The 17,151-nt window shown below is 46.1% G+C and overlaps 1 long non-coding RNA gene across 1 annotated transcript in view; it reads left to right on the top strand.

Moving 5' to 3' along the window:
• LOC119176225 (uncharacterized) overlaps positions 1 to 16,658 on the top strand; it is a 144,442-nt gene extending 127,784 nt beyond the window's left edge. The window contains exon 3 of the long non-coding RNA XR_012886895.1: positions 16,530 to 16,658. This is a non-coding gene — a long non-coding RNA (uncharacterized LOC119176225). The remainder of the gene's footprint in view (positions 1 to 16,529) is intronic.
• Positions 16,659 to 17,151: the final 493 nt, after the last annotated feature.

Raw genomic sequence — 17,151 nt, 5'->3', positions numbered from 1 at the left:
ATCGAAAAAAACAAGTAGAGTTGACATAACACCATGCATTTCACTGTCGATGTGTGAGTAGTTATCCCGCAGACAGCATAACGCTCCGTAGCAGGAAATGGTTGGCGCTCGAAAATCGGCGAAGAAAGGGGAGCGTTGTCTAGATAAACGCGATCCGAAGAATGGCGCGGTAGGAAGCGCCTCGAAAGGCTAGGGTTGTGAAAGGAACAAGGTGCCTAACGGGGGAAGCGTGATGAATGAAGGCCGACTCTTCTGGGTCAAGGTCGGCTCGGGGAGAACGGCGCGCCACGCGTTCACCACGCGCCCGTCGAGCGCGGAGCCGCCACACGTACAACGGATGAAAGGGGTGAAGGCCCCTTTCTCCCAGGAACCCCGCTTCTGGCAACCCTTCCTGAGAGCCGGCGCACGCGCACACACGCTCGCGCCTCAAACTGCCTCGTCGCTGTGGAGCGCTGGCGCACAATGACGCGTTTTCTCTTTGTTACCCCGATGGCGACAAATGTGTCTCGCTCCTATACAGCCAGTGCTTTTGCATGCACGAGGGGCTTCGTTGCCCGCGCAGCGCAAAGAACGGGTGATCTGTCTACTCTTGATAGAGGACTTGTGCACCGGCTCGGCTTGTATGTCGTTTCAAGCAACAAGCGGGCGATGTGACTCTTGTAATGTCGTGGCAGAGTGGGTGAGAGAGCGATGAATGTTAGTAGTAACAGGTGGGCTCGAAACATCAACATTTTCAAACGCACTTTGTTGCATTTCAACCAGGGCATGCGCCAAAGTTCATGCGATGTTGTTTTAGGGGCGAAGCCCCTTATGACATGGGTATGTCACTCCTCCTCCTCCGTATGTATGTATGTATGTATGTATGTATGTATGTATGTATGTATGTATGTAGCCATAGGTGGCACATACCCGCTCTAGAGCGGGTGTTTGCCACCGGTGGGAGATGGGAGATGGCGGTGCTTAGAGTGTTCACTAGATGGACGCACAAACGGACGCATGGACGGACGCACAGACGGACGGACGGACAGACAGGCTAGCAGACGGACGGACGGATGGGTAGACGCGCGGATGTACGAACAGATGGACACATGAACGGACGGACAGATGGATGGACGCACTCATGGACGGACGCATGTGCAGATGGACGGACACATTCATTGACGCACGGATGGTCGCGCGGACAGACGGAAGCAAGAACGAACGGACGGACGGAAGCACAGCCGGTCTGACGGACGCTTCGCCCCACTCATCATCATTCACTCCAGGGATATGCTGGGATTTTTTTTAAAGAAGGCGCACATCTAAACTGAAGCACCGATTCTTATTGTTTAACTTTCTACCTTTCTGTTTCGTTTTCCCTTGTGAACGAGGTAGTTCCTAAAAAAAACACACACGTTTGACGCCCAACATCAGCGCAGCGTTTTCTACTGCTTACTTATACGCTAAGCTCCCTTCTCACTTTTTTTTTATTGCAAATTGCTGTTGTTCGCTCTGATAGTGTGCCATGATGAGCTGGTAAGTGTTAGTTGGTTTATCACGTGTAACGTTCCAAAGTGACCCAGGCTTTCTAAGACGCGGTTGGGGGAGGGGGGGGGGGTGCTCCGGTTAGTTTTCCCGTTGCTTAAGAAAGACGGATCATTCAGAGAAGACTGACATGTCACAACAAGTCATTAGAAATCATGAATAATAAATAGGTAAACAAGTACGAACAACAGATGAATAAAACGTTATTTCTCATAATACACTGTGTTTAGACTTCATGGCTACTTCCCCCCCCCCCCAAAAAAAAACAACAACAAAAGGCTGCCACAATTTTGCACTATATCGATATCAAATGGCACACAGTATTAAGGCCAATGAGTATCTCGAGCTGAAGCCAGTAAGCCTGCATTGTATCAGAGTGACGGCGATCTTACATAATCCAACTGCACTGCGTCAGCTACAGACTGGCTTCCAGCACGTTACTGCTTCTTCCGTGGTACACAATGCAGTAAGCGAGCACATACGACACGTGAATCTTTTATCAAGGCGTGACCAGATTCGCAATCGTAAAGAACGCCACGGGACTTGAAAAATGAAGGCTGGGGGGGGGGGGGGGGGGGGGTCAGCTGCCATACCAATTTCTTCTTTTTCTTCTCCTATTTTGCTTCATGTGCGTCGGCGCCGATAGGCACGATCCTAATTATCGCCAGACAGACGCCCTCGCGACGCCGAATCGCTTAGCGTCCAGGCGTCTAATCTGTGGCCGCGGCTCAAAGAGTCCCAGCTTTATTACCTTCCCAGCCTCGTTGCAGGAACACCCAGCCACACGCCTGCCAAGCTTTCCACCCACGCCCGCACCCAAAAGAGAAAAAACCTTTTGGCTTAACAATTCCCGCGCCCCCGATTCGGGAAAACGAAGGAGAGGGCACCTTTTTTTCACCCATTTTCTTTTTCTTTCCCGAAATCCCTCTAGTTCCCCCAAAAATGGTCTGGGGAAAAAAGGGAACGCAAAGGAGGCGAGGGTTCCAGGGATCTCAAAAATACGATAGAGAGATACGTGCGTGGTCGGCCGTGGTGATGCCACCCACGAGCGATGAATCACGCCATGATTTATTAATGAAAACTGATCGCCTCTAATAACGCTAACCTGTCAGAGGCCACGATATAAGCAACGAAAAGTGGCAGAATCAGGCAATGCGGTGACGTGAAACAATAGCAAGTTTGCCTTTTCTCTTGCTTTATTTTGAGGCCTGTGCACCGTATGCTGGTGTATAGTCTGGTACTTGAAATTAGCTGCAATATAAAGACGCGGTGTTATTGCAAATGTTACTATAGCGAAGCAAAAAGTTCCAACTTATTCCTATCAACAATTAGCCGAACAAAAACCACCATAAAGACAGAAACAACGAAAGAGAGAGAGAAAGAAAGAAAGAAAGAAATAAATAAAGAAAGAAAGAAAGAAAGAAAGAAAGAAAGAAAGAAAGAAAGAAAGAAAGAAAGAAAGAAAGAAAGAAAGAAAAGCAGGGTTGTGACGAGGGGAGAGATATGCGAAAATATCCTCTCATATTTAAACATACACTGAATGTTCTCGTAGTTTCTTAGTATAAGAAATAGGCAGATCCCACGTACCTGGGAATCGACGTTATGCGAAGTATGCGGAGATGTGGTGACCGTGTTGCAAATTTTTATTGAGCGACACTCCATAAAATGACGCTAAATATATGTACAAATTTTGCACGCGCAGACATATGTTGAAGAGTTAAAGATGTTTATATATCCAGTGTCTTGCACTTGCCCAACGATGCTACCTGGAACATGCGTATCAGCAACACCAGGAGCTGATATGAAGCGCTGATGCTCGCAAGGATGCTGGCCCTGGACACCGCGGCATAAGTCAACTTCAGCGCATGGCGATTGACTAACCACAATTGATGTTAACCCCACGTGAAAGCTGTATCAAAAAAGGGCACATGTAACGTTTATAAAATTGGGCAGGCAGCACTGTATTAATATCGACGTTTCACGAAGATTAGCGTCTGTTTGAAAAATATAGTTCCGAGACCTGGCGTAGTTCTGTGGTAAAATGCTTCACATCACACAGAATGCGTGGGTTCGATTCCAGCTGGGACCCTAACATTTATCCTTTGCATTTGACGCTACCGATGTCTTATTTAACGCTTGCGCGTTAAAATTGCCCATTTGTGTTCTCGTCATTCCTGGGTAGATACTAACCCCCGAATGCAGAGATGTTACTTGACTCGTACTTGACTCGTTCTTGACTCAAGACAGTCTTGCCGGTCACCATAAATCGTTCTCGAACCTGCGGATGACTTGAAGGCGACTTAGCTCGGTCGAAGTCAGGACAAGTTTCAAGTCAGCTGCGGGGCTAGCTTGAAAGCGACTTCACGCGTTATTCCAACATGGCCACCTCTCGAATGGACGTCGCGTGAAAGGTGGTCGCTTTTGAGATTGCTTGCCTCGCCATAAGCGTAGCATTTTTTGAGGCGCACTGCCTGCCGAAGATTCTTGGAATCGCTTTACGTGACCAAGGAAATCCGATGGAGTTGTACGACGAGCAACAATTCCACGCTAGGTACAGATTCATAAGAACGCCGTGGGGCAGCTGCTCGTTATGTTGCCGCTCCGTAAAAGTGGGGACAACCGAAGACAGCCCGTGCATCCAGTGTTACAGCTACTGATGGCTCTCAGGTTTTACAGTGCTGGCACATACCAACCAGTCACCGGAAATTTCATCCGCATTCCGTAGTCGACAGTGTGCCGTGCAGTCGGAAAAGTTACGCTACTCATCGCAAAGCACCTGTACGCGATGCTGGTGCGCTTTCCGCAGCCGGCGGACTGTTATGAAGTGGCTGAGTTCCCTTGCGTTACAGGTTGTGTCGACTACCCACACGTGCGAATTAATAGCACCGGTGTCGACAACGCTGAAGTGTTCCGTAACCGGAAAGGCTATTTCTCTTTTTCTATAACACGACGACAATTTCCGTCTCTTTCGGTAAAAAAAAAAATTGACTCGGTGCTGTGTCCGTGTGCCTCGTCTATCCTTTCGTCCCGTCTAGGGTGCTGTTTCTCGCTCACAAAGGCATCGCTTGTAGCACAACGCTACGTAAAATTACACATACATAAAAAAGTGGTGCCCCTATCACGGGTTTTTTTATCCGCATCACCATCATGCAGCGATACATTGCTGCACCCCGCGAGACGGAATTCTGCTGAGGGCAATGTCCTGAGCCCCGCTTTTTCTCTTGTTTACCAAGCTCAACAAAAAGATACAAATCACATTTGTTCCCAGAACTTGTTTTTTTTTTCATATTAACTGCGACCTAGCCCATTACAGGCATGCACACAGGCGAACAGAAAGGCAAATACCGTGAAAATCGCGTCACCTCGTGAGCCAGGTCAGCACGAATACATGCCATGGCGTTCGATTGAGGAAAAAAAAAACGACGAAAGAACCCAACGCGATGCTTTTTTCGCCTCCAAACAAGCAACCATGGAGAAACGCACCGCATTTTGGTGGACACTAAAACCAGCGGACAACGAACGCTTTACAGAAGCAACACTGCGCATCGCTGTGGTGGCAGGCACCACGTGCCGCTCGTTAGCCGTAAAATGGCACGAATATGCTTGTGGCCCTTCGTTTTTATAGTTAATTTAAAACGTATTTTCTTTTTTTGGTGTAATGCATGCCTTACGCGAACAACTTCATTAATACCCTCGTTAGCAGGCAAGCAGCGTGTTTCTGCTTTCAAGCTCGTTCTTGACTTGACCAAGCAAGACAGCCTGAGCATCTATGAAACGCGAAGGCTGACTTGGACGTTTTGAAGTCCGCTGCTTGCTTCGCGCCGACTTGCTCAAGTTAAGTTGAAGTCGCGAGCCAAGTAACATCTCTGCATTCGGGGGTAAGTGTCAATCACTTGTGGCACATACCCACATACCAGCGGCACATACCCTCCTGTTGGTATGCGCCACTGTCTGGCGGGAAGGGTTTGACGACGCACGCAACCGGATTGTGACATTATTCATGTCTTGACCAGCACGTCATATTCATCAAAATATCTTGCCCTCCCGTGCTAATTTTGATTCACGCCAAGTTAAGGGGGTGACCACGAGAGCACCCAAACGTAAGCGGCTATAGATAGATAGATAGATATATCGATAGATACGCTCAAAGTCACCGAATTTTGCTAAGAAATGCTTCGCATTTAAAAAGTTATCTTGCTTATGTCACTCTTCCTGTCACAATTCTGCGTTAATTTCGGCGAGTACTCCTGTTGCACCATAAGAGACACCATCCATGAAGTTTGTCGCAGTGATTAGGGATACTTCTGCTCTGAATGCTGCATTAAACACTCACTCAGGGAAGTAGCGTGATTCTGCCGCAGTACTTGAATATGCAGATGAACATTCACGCTAAATCGCACTTTGGATGAAATTTTTGTTTTCGTAATGGCATTAGTAAAAATAATAACAACAACAACATATTATTATTATTATTATTATTATTATTATTATTATTATTATTATTATTATTATTATTATTATTATTATTATTATTATTATTAAGGGTTTTACATCCGGAAGCAGCGATATGATGATGAGGGACGCCGTTGTAAAGAGCTCCAAAAATTTTGACCATCTAGTGCCCTTTGTTATGTTGTGAACTGATGTTGCACAGTACGTGGGCCTCTAGCTAATTTATCTTCGGTTGCGCTAATTAACGCTAATTATTCACGCTGGGGCACATTGCTTCCTGTGCTTAGTAAGCTGGAGCACTAAACGCGAGTATATAATGCATAAGCGCAGGTATATACAGAGCGCAGCCGATGCCCGATCAGACTCGTTTGCGCGGATCGCATTGGTGTCTTTATAGCAGCATGCCGGTGCACGACACACGCACTCCAAAGGTCAGAGGCAAGAACAAGAACGTCCTTTGCAATAGCTCCTGCCGGAGGTGACGGCCGTGTTCTTGCGCGGACACTCTGGAACAGAGTGCCGAAAGCGTGAAGAACGTGCTATACAGATAAGCCAGTAGTGAGAGCATGGATGCTTGTCCGTGAACAAGTGGTTGCGCTGTTGTACAGGTTTCGCTGCTTCTGAAGGTCCGGTCCAGAAGCTGCGCGTTCTCGCTATGCCGCACTGGACCGCCGGCCAGGCGCCCGGACGAGGTGTATGAGACAAACACTCGAGTGCCAAGGCGGCCCGAGGATGGTGATGAGGCGGAAAAAGTAAAAAGAAAACAGCTCCCACGAAATCCATTTCTCTTGCCGCGGTGCCCCTTGTCTTTTCGCTTTCCCTCTCCGCAGGTGACCCTCTGTTTTCTTAATTTCCTGTCACTTGCAATGTTCCCGCTGAGAAATAATTTCGGCCCGACAGTATTATCTCGCTGGCCTCCTTGATGCGTGCGTGTGTGTTTGCGAGCGTGTGTTTTCTCGATTCCCGCCGTCTCGCTCGATTCGCTCTCCTTAGCCGGCGATGTTGTTTCGCGAGCCCCTTTGTTTCCTCCCGCTCTTCTCCCGCTTCTTCAGATGTGGTGGATATTGAGCTCGGGCCTTTCTTCATGCTCCAGAGCATCCGACTCGGCTTTTGTGCGCTCCCGCAGTTTTTGTGCTCCTCTGTTCGCGCGCCGCTTTCTTCGTTCGGTGGTAACGACAACCCAGATTGTTTATTTTATGGCTTATTTTTAGAGGCGCCAGGCCCCCGCGCAAATTGCTTTTAAATGAAAGAACAGAACCAGTGAGATTCAGTGCGTCCACGCTCGACTTGACGCTTGCTGGAAAAACAGCGAGTGGCAAATGAAAAGCGCAGCTTATTAGACGAGCTTTCCGATAAGGAGCTGATGCAAAAGCACCAAATGTACTTCTCTGGACAGTATTGCTCCATGAATGTTTTTTGGCAACAATGAGCGCATTTGTTTCTTTGTTTTTAAAATAAATAGCGGGTTTGTTAGAGGCTTTCGTTTACGTCAGCTGCTGAAGAAAGATGGAAAGAGAGAAGAACGATGAACGAAGAAGGTAACTGCGAACATGTTTTGTAAGAACCAGAAGCTAACCATATAAGTCACCTTTCCTCCGTGAACTTTAGCAGATCTCAACCTATCCCTTTAATATGTCATGAGTAGTCGTGTTGCGTTCATGTTTTCATGAACGCCATGCACCGTTCACACAACTTGCAATTCCTTCGTTCTGTGAATTAGGCTTTTATTTCTTGAGGCTCTTTAACTGTATCTCTCTCTATAACGTTCTTGCTGATTTTGTTGTGAGAGTTTACGTAGTGATAACAACGTAGCCTCTATTTATGTTGATAATCGAAATAAAACAATATCAATGGAGTCGCATAGGCATTTCCGTTTCGTTATCGTGGATGCTCCAGCGCGGAGCCGAGTTAGCGTTAGCATTTCATACGATCACAGACGCGTAGCACGCAGCGCTCTTTAGATATTTCAGCAATAAGGGGGCCTGCATCCTGCCTAAGTCAACATATCAACCGCATCGTCCACCTGTGTCTGTTGGAACTGTGCAAGAGCCTGCATTCGCATTGAGAGAGACACGCGTGCTTGGATTCGCTTTCGCGTACCTCGTCTCGAATGCGCCGTCGGGCCGTGCTGCCATGATACAATTGGCTTCTGTGAAAACCAGCACCGAGTGCTTGGACGATACCAGCGCCGCCCGCTCCGATTCTCGGGCGAAGGCAGGGAAGAAATTTCAGCCTCACGAAAGCAACCACCTCCGACGAAGGCACGATGACTCCTATGAAATAAACTGGCCTCTTTGTTCGTTCAATCCCCGGCGAGTTCTAGCGTTTGCGCGTAGAGCAAACAAACGCTTTCATCTTGCGCTTCTTTCCTGCCCAGCGCCTTTCCCCGCGGCGTCCCATTTCCCTTATTTGTTTGTGCCGCGGACTGCTTCGCCTGCTATTCACGTTTTTTTTTTTTTTTTGCTATCCCAGTATATATATACATATATATTTCTTGCCAGTGTTCATCAATGAGCAGGAGAAGGGGGTGAGAAAAGAAAACCCACGCACATAAATGAGGAGAATCAAGAGCACGAGAAGGGTCCCCGCGGAAAGAAACTCCTCGGCCTGGAATAAAAGCTGAGAGAGAATCTAATTATTCGGTTCGAGCGAGCGCGCTGCTCTCCTTAATTCTTTTCTTCAGTGCCCATACCACGGAGCCCGGCGCGCTTGGCGCTCTCAGGCGCGCAGTGTGGTGCCTGCCGGTCTCTTACGCCTGGCAATCTCTTTTACTCCCTCCTTATTTTTTCTGCCTTCTCCCTTGCTCCTGGAGGGCCGCATTTATGCTCGTTGGTTTTGCGCTCGCGCCTTTCCCCCGGCAACCATCGCCCATATATACTTGGCTCCAGTTCTGTCTGGAACGGGAGCAGCGCCTTGTTTCCCTCGGCCGCCTCCTTTCGCCGCCTGAGGAGCAACGTGCGCCGAGGACAGGCGACAGTGCGCCGCGCGATGGGGGAGGAATCAGCAACTGCCGAAAACGCGCTCGCGGTTCGGGGGAAGAAGCAGCGAGAGAAAAAAAGAAGAAGAAAACGATGAGCTCAACAACGAAAAAAAGAAAAGACGAGAGAGGCAAAAAAGAAAATAATAAAAGGCTTCGGTTATTAAATGTGTGTGGTTGCCATTGACAACTTTGACGTATTCGTGCTGCTGGGCGAGCATTATTATTGTTTCTAGTTGTGCTTTGATATTTCGCGGTTTCCATGGAGACGCGTGCCGCGGAGGGAACAGCGGGCGCCATCGCAACCGAGAGAGAAGGAGACACGACCCAGTGAAAGTGCGTCGAGAAAGACGAGGAGGTTATCTCGACGAGAGGAGACGGATATTATTTTTGCGTACACACCGCGGCGGCAGCCCAACGCTTCTGCAGCGACTGCTGCCACCGCCTCGTCATTCTGCCTCCCACACCCTCCTGGGCTCGTTCTTTCCTTTTTTCTCCCTTTTTATGCTCCCTGGCTTTCCCTTCTTGGTCTTTTCATATGGCTCGCTGCATGCCGTTGCCGCTGCATGGTCGCGCGGAGAGTGAAGACCGTGCCAGATGCGGAGAAGTGCAAGTTGGAGGGAAGGGAAAGTCGCGGGTGAGGATTGTTCGGACCCTTGTGCCGGGCGTTGGGATGGCGCCCCGGATAACGATCTTGAATTGCAGCCTCGGGTGGTTTTCAAATGCTCTTGGCTCTGTAGCAGCCTCTTCCGTTTTTGGCGTCCTCAGTCCTCCTATTTTTTTTCCTTTTGTTTTTTCCACGCCGCCGTCGCTTCCACGCACTCTTGTTTGTCTTCTTGCTTCTTGTGTATCTCGCTAGAAAGCGTGCCTGCGCCTTCACTCTGCTCCCTTGGCGCGAAACGACCGGCCTAACGTGCCGCAGCTCCCAACGTCTTGTCTCACGGCAACCGTTTCCTGTTCTCCCTCCGCGACTTCGGACCTGTTCCTTTTTACCACCATGACTTCTCGCCTCATAGATTCCTCCGTCAGTATACCCCTACCTGATGCTAACTTCTTATTTGCGTTGCTTTTTTTTCAAACTTTAAGCCGGGAAATTAACTTTCTCGCTGGGTTTCTCCTGCTGTTTCTTGCCCAACGCGAGCTTTGTTTTTTTTTTCTCCGTCACTATCAAATAGCGTTGACAGCGTTGTTATTAAGCTTCATCAGGTAAATTTTGTTAGACACCTATTAGTACCATGGGGAAGCGGAATTCACCTGATGAAGTCATTATTGACCCTAGATTGAACTAATTAAACCCTTAAGCATTTGTATTCGTGAAAGCGACACACGATCGTGTTTGCAATAAGAGGTTCTATCTTAAAAAAAATGAACTTCATTTTATTTTATGCTATACGCGATAAGGTGATAACAAATTTTATGTGCGGTGTAGGGCCAATTTCGCTTTCGTCAGGACAATGCACAGAACACGGCCTTTGCATTAAGCAACAAGGACCCTAACAACCCGTGATATATGCCCGCATAAAATAAAAAAAAAGAGGCTGGCCGCACAGTTTTACCTACTGCAAATAAGCGACCATCTACAGCCGTACGACCAATCTAACTCTTTGTTAAGTTACGCGTTTTTGAGTGGAGGTAACTATATGCCCCCCCCCCCCCCCCGCCCCCAAATGGAGAAGCCTAGTTCAGGTCCCGGTCAGTTTAAGTATCGCCACACCAGAAATTCACAGCAGGTAAATACTTTGGAAGACATAAAAATATACGAAAATTGTTACTCTTATATGCCGTCATCAGCTTATGTCAGCTTTAGTAGCTTTAGTAGGCTGATTGCCTGTATGGAGTTATGCTGCCGATAACAATGTCATAGGTTGCATTCTCAGTCAGGGTCACCCTATTACTATTGAACAAATAGGAAAAAAAGTGTTTGATTGTTTTGATTTAGGAGCCCAACATGGCCAAAATTAACCCGGTACCCTCGTCAGCTGCCTCCTTTATTACCTGCTGTGCTGTCTAAGCGCTTATAGTCTTTGTGTGCATCCGCATGCGCGTATGCCCACACGCAATCGGGTGTACTTCCTCAGTTGTCCACTGATGCACATCATTTGCGGGACGAGCTGTGCATATGAGGTTTCTGGTGAAGATTTCTAAACGTGTCCCCAAATCGCGTACAGGAACTCCGTTAGCGTCCTCGCAAATGCAAATAACACATGCGTTCATTTTAGCGTTACAGATTGTTGTGCAGATCGCAAGAACGTAGATCTTCTTGGCAGTACCTTAAGAGGCAACAATATTGTGGCACTCCTTCGAGCTTTAAGTAAAATATATCTGCAAACGTGCAACTGCAAGAAAGTGGAGGAGCCGCGGAGCTTAGCTAACGAAATGTCGCACGACTACAGCGCACTAACTGGTTGGTCATTGGTCATTGTAAATGGCAACTGCCACAGAGGCTCAAAGTACCTGCAGTACGCGAAGAAATGCTTCGAATTTAAGACAGTGCTCAAGGTAGCGAGGTGAGCATCATCTCTCTTCTTTTTGAAGACTTGCGACCAAATTTCTTGAAAGAGCATTTATGCTATCTGCGTACTTTTTGTCTTTCGTGAAGTGCAACGCGACAGTGAAGGATGCCCTTGCTGCATCCGATTGATGTTATCAATAAGCTCCTAAATTGATGGTCGATCTTGTCGGGATAACCACAGCTCCAGTGGGAGTGCTCAGCATGGCCGAGACGTCATTGTATATTCTTGTCGCGTAAAAAAAAAAGAACTTGGGGTAAGTATCTTGGAAGCTGCTCTCATGAAAGCTTCTCGCGATAAGGGTATAGTATTAGTGCAGCCTAGGTCAGAAAATTCATCCTAAATTTTATAACAAGTGATTTGAAAAGGCTATAGCTACACGCACCTGTTTAATTTTCTCTTTTAATTGTATGAAAGCTTTATCTCCACGAGATGTATTCGTGAGTGTCGGCAGGATTTTGTCTTGGCGGGTGCAAACTCATGCTTCATCGCGGCGGGAAGCGATGGTACCGCTGGTGTAGCTTGGGTAAATGGTCCAGTCCTGCTGGGGCTTGAGGACGCCAAGTTCCCCCTTTGCACCCCTCCCCCCCATGCTGATTCTTATGGAGGTATTCATAAAAAATGAGACCGATGCTTTAAAACGGGTTGCTTTATGATCGTGCGCTCATTTATTAATGTACTATAACGTCATGGGGCATGTATTAATGCAATGAGTGTGTTTGTCAATTGATTATTGGAGGCTTTGGTTACGAATATAACTTTCTGTCTACTCCTCGCTCGACCTCGAACGTCCGTTGATGGCAAAAAATATCAAAAAGTATGTCATCAGAGTACATTACAATTCAGTAAACTAGTATTAAAAGCAATGGTTTGTTTTTGCAGATGGTCATCATTTTTTCAAGCCTGACGAAATTTCATACAGAGCACCATGGTGCCTTTTCAAATGGCCACCAAACAAACCTCCTCAATCTGTGGAACGAACATTGGTTAGATAATGTAGCTTCCACAGCCTGAAAGGCTAATCAATCAATCAATCAATCAATCAATCGATCGATCAATCAATCAATCAATAAAATATAAAAAATAGTATATAAATTATTTATTCCATTAATAAATAAAATGAGTCAGTCATTCAATCAATGATTTATTTCGTTTTGTTATAGGTCTTTTTTTATGTTTTCGGCGGCTTCAACGAAGACTCATCGAAGTCTTCGTCATTCTTTCCCTTCCTCATCTTCTTTCCTCTTCTTTCCCTCTAATCTTTGTTTCCTCTGTTTCTTCCATCCTCCCGAAAGAGTGAGCAGGCATTGTGCCCCTCCCGGTGGCAGTTGCCAGCTTGCTCTCTCCCTCTTTCGTCTGTGGCCTTGCGTATCTGTGTACGCAAATCAAATAATAATAAATAATAATAATGGCATAAACAATTTGTAGGGCTTAAAAATGTACAGCCGAGAGCGTCTGAAAGTACAAGATTGGCCTTCTATAGTTCTTGTTTTCAAAGCTCACAAGTATTTTTTTGGGAGGGGAGGGGGGGGGGAGGGGGGGGACTTACGCCATATAATTCCTAAAGTCGACGTGATACGTGTATTAGGCTTGTGTACATCGCAGCCGATGGGCACAACGGCGAAACTGTTCACAGCTTGGAAAACGTGGTGTATCTGACAATCCGGCTTCTAAAACGAATAACACACACACACACACACACACACACACACACACACACATATATATATATATATATACATATATATATATATATATATATATATATATATATATATATATATATATATATATATATATATATATATATATATATATATATATATATATATTGAATGAACTTGCAGATAGCACATTTGAAAAGGATATCGTATTTACTAACGTTTCGGCCGTGGCACTGCCTTCGTCAGAGTAAGTCGGTATGATACAATGCAGCCGCTTTTATAGGCTCACGTGATGAACTCTCGGTATAGCAGCTAGGACAATCAAAGTAATATATATATATATATATATATATATATATATATATATATATATATATATATATATATATATATATATATATATATATATATATGTATATGTATATATAGTCGCGTAAAAGAAGGCAACACTATTAGACTAGTGCAAGCTTTCGTCCTCAGTAGAATAATTTACGTTGCCTCTTACTTGAAATGGCACGTCACCGAGAAAATAATATTAGATTGCTTAATAAGGAAAGTGTATGAGCAAGCCATATGCTTACCCAAGAACACAACCACAGCGAAATTATCAGAACTAGGCTTGCACAACATGCTCGACAAATGAACTGTAGAAGTGCATGACATAGCACAGTATTAATGACTTTTTAAAACGAGAATGAACAGGTAAATCCCGAAAAAAAAATGAAAATACGCTACCACACGGAGCAAGGTGAAAAAGCTGACGCACCCGCGACGGCGAGAGCAAGAATATTGATTCCACCGTCGCCCAAAAATATGCTCCCGGAACATCACACCTGCCGAAGAAATCAGAGAGCGCAGGGCTTGCAGAGGCAATTCGGACACTGCAAAGACGCGGTATTCGTGGACAGACAGGCGCGCAAGTGTGGTTACATGGCCGCGGTGGTCGACTGTAAAGGGACATGCAAGACGAGCATTCCGGTGCAAACGCCACTCATCGAGACCGCTGAGGAGGTGGCCATCGCCCTAGCGGTGGCGACCACTGAAGCCGAAGTAGTAATCACTGACTTGCAAGCGGCGATACGTAACTATGATAACGGCCTTGTCTCCCGAGAGGCGCTACGAATCCCAATGAATAAAGAAGAGAAAGTTGTAATGAAAAAGGACACTTTTGTCATATGGACCCCCGCACACACACAAACACCGCTGGCCGGCAACGAGGCGGTGAACGTGGAGGCTCGAGCACTCAGTCACCGAGCCGTAGCGAACACCAACGCCGCCTCGGCCGAAGTTCTATGCGGGGGAGAGTGGGATTGGGAGGACCGCACCACGAAATAACAAAGCACTACAAGCTAAAAAGGCGCAAGTATCCTCTGCCATACAACAGGTTAAATAGAAAAACAGGCAGTTGCTTGGCGAAAACTACAAACATATACGTATCCCAATTCAGTTCTTTTTTGTCTCTGTTACCCTGATCTGTATTTCACAGAAAAATGCAAGGCTTGGGATGACAGGGCAACACTTGTCCACATATACTGTGGGAATGCTCGAGTTTAGATGACATAGCTGACAAAAACCACGAAGAGATAGTCTCAAACCGCAGGGTGCGCTGGGAGGAGGCTGTGCTCAGCTCCTTATTAGAACATCTGTGGGCCGTCCAGCGAGCCGAGGAAGCTGCCCGAGCCCAAGGGCTCGTGGCCGATGCCTAGCAGGCAAATCAACTTCGCTGGACTTTATTAATAAAGTTCTTTGTCTTATTTTTACATCATATAGACGAACAGTATATGTTCGCTATGCGGGCACATTAAGGAGGAACCTTGCACGTCTAGAACGACAGTCACATTACCAAAGTGTATATGCGAAAACCAGACACGGACTCATTTACGCTATAGACTTCTCATTCACTTCAAAAAGTCGTGGACACAGCTACATAGCGAGAACGCCAAAGATGTTCTACATCACCCTGTGCCACTTGATTCCCTGACGCCAAACAGGCACAGGACAGCGTGACACATCAAGCCATCGTTACTCATGATGAGGTGGGCGTGAGCAGTCAGGCGTTTCGCTGGTTAGAGGGCTACATCAGCGTCCTTATCTCCTTGCATAACACGTTCCGCGAGGTAGTTTCCCAGAACCTCAAGCTTGTTGGTTATCTTGATTACATCCCATACATATAGAGTTACGACTAAAAAAAAACTGATCGTGCCATTGGAGCATCATGCGCCCAAGGCAAGTCACTGAAATCTTAAATGTTATCTCTCAACGTAAAAAACATTGGCATTCTGCCAGACTGTACATGGATACGAAAATTATAGTACATCAACACTATCATCGTCTCCAAAGTTCTATAGACGTGCATTGGCCTGTACATTCATGTTACTGCGGATCCGATTTTATATGTTAAGTACTTTTCGGCGAACAAAGGCACTTTGTGCGTGCTCATTTATCTATCTAGACGTAATACACGTCATGAGCGCTATGGTACACATCGAACGTTGCTGATGCTCCCACAGCCGTTTAATTAACTTTATAGGTATCAAAATCGGCATGACATGATTCGTGTGGGAAGAACAATAATTGCAGGTCACAAAGTGGGTGTCATGTTATACATGCCATGACATGCATGGCAAGATCTTGGTGTTATCATAGTCGCTCCATTTGTTTGGCATGCACCAAACTTGGCATGGTGTGACATTAGTGTATGAACAACATGAATTATAGGACATAACATAAACAGCATGACATGCATGCCTAGTACGTCATGGCACACAGAACAAGGCAGCATCGCGATGTCATGGTGGTTATTTCATTGCCTTGCTATACTATATGGGTATCATATGGCGTGTGTGTATTGCGAATGATAATCATGAACGACAGGTGACGACATGAATGTTCCTGCGACGCATGTCATTTGAGTCATAGTATGAATCACACGCGTAACATGATGCAAGCGTTGTGACACCATCCAGGTCGTTCCATTATTATGGTTCATTACTGAATGCACATGCATGGATGACAAACATGAGACAGTAGATAAGATGCCATTTCACGAATGATATGACTTGTTTTAATGGCAAATAATGCGGGATATGCCGCCCTCGTTGACAGTTTTGCATAACAAGTACTGCTGCAGTGCGTGAGATCTGCTGCTTTTTTGAAGAGGCCAGTAAGAGTAGTGGTGAAGAGGGGGGTAGAGGAGAACGTGCGCTTATATTCTGCTTCACTATAATTTTCTTTTTGTACTTCTTTACGGCCCATAACCATTCCACCGATTGATCTCTCTACTATTCTTATCATTTCCTTTTTGCTTTCCCTTCATTTCGTTCTACGTTCCTAACGTATACCTACAGGGATTGAGTGTGTCTAAACTAACTCAAATGACATGTCTTTTTGCTGTTTTTGCAGGAAGAACTCTACACCTGGCTATGGAAGACGGTGTCAAGAAGAAGATCATGCATAATAGTTAGCCTACTGTACCAGTTTCCACTTAACTTCGTTGATGGAAATGTGCAGAATAAACATGCAGAGGCCTCACATTATCGCCACCAGTGCAAGGAATACAAATTCCTCGGCTTCCGATTCTTGTATTCTCGTGCTTTCTTTATTTATTCTCTTTCCCTGGAAAGGTAAATGTAGACAGGGTAAAATAATAAACATTGTGAGGATGAACTGTTTCACGTATCGCATTACCAAGGTACACGTACTATATTGTTGACTGTTCTTACTGTATGGCGTCACACGCGTTTAGGTTGTACAATACGTAACTGCGTGATGTACTTTTTTTTCAATTAATTCGTCACCGACTATGTTGAGTTTTGTAGCAGGTATTTTTATTAGGAGATTCTTACGCAATGCTGCCCAATTCGTATCGTCTTGGAATTCGGTAGCGTATGATTTTCTTCGGCCAGACTTCGCTTGGAGGAATGGAGCGCAGTAATACCTCATTGAAAGTTAGCCAACACGTTGTCGCTACCAAATGTGCGGTGCTGCCCTGGGCTGCCGCAGCAAGCGACCGAGGCGCCAGTAA

Source organism: Rhipicephalus microplus, chromosome X (genome assembly GCF_043290135.1).
Source record: "Rhipicephalus microplus isolate Deutch F79 chromosome X, USDA_Rmic, whole genome shotgun sequence".
Lineage (NCBI taxonomy): Eukaryota > Metazoa > Arthropoda > Arachnida > Ixodida > Ixodidae > Rhipicephalus > Rhipicephalus microplus.
This window is presented reverse-complemented; position numbering and strand designations above follow the sequence as displayed.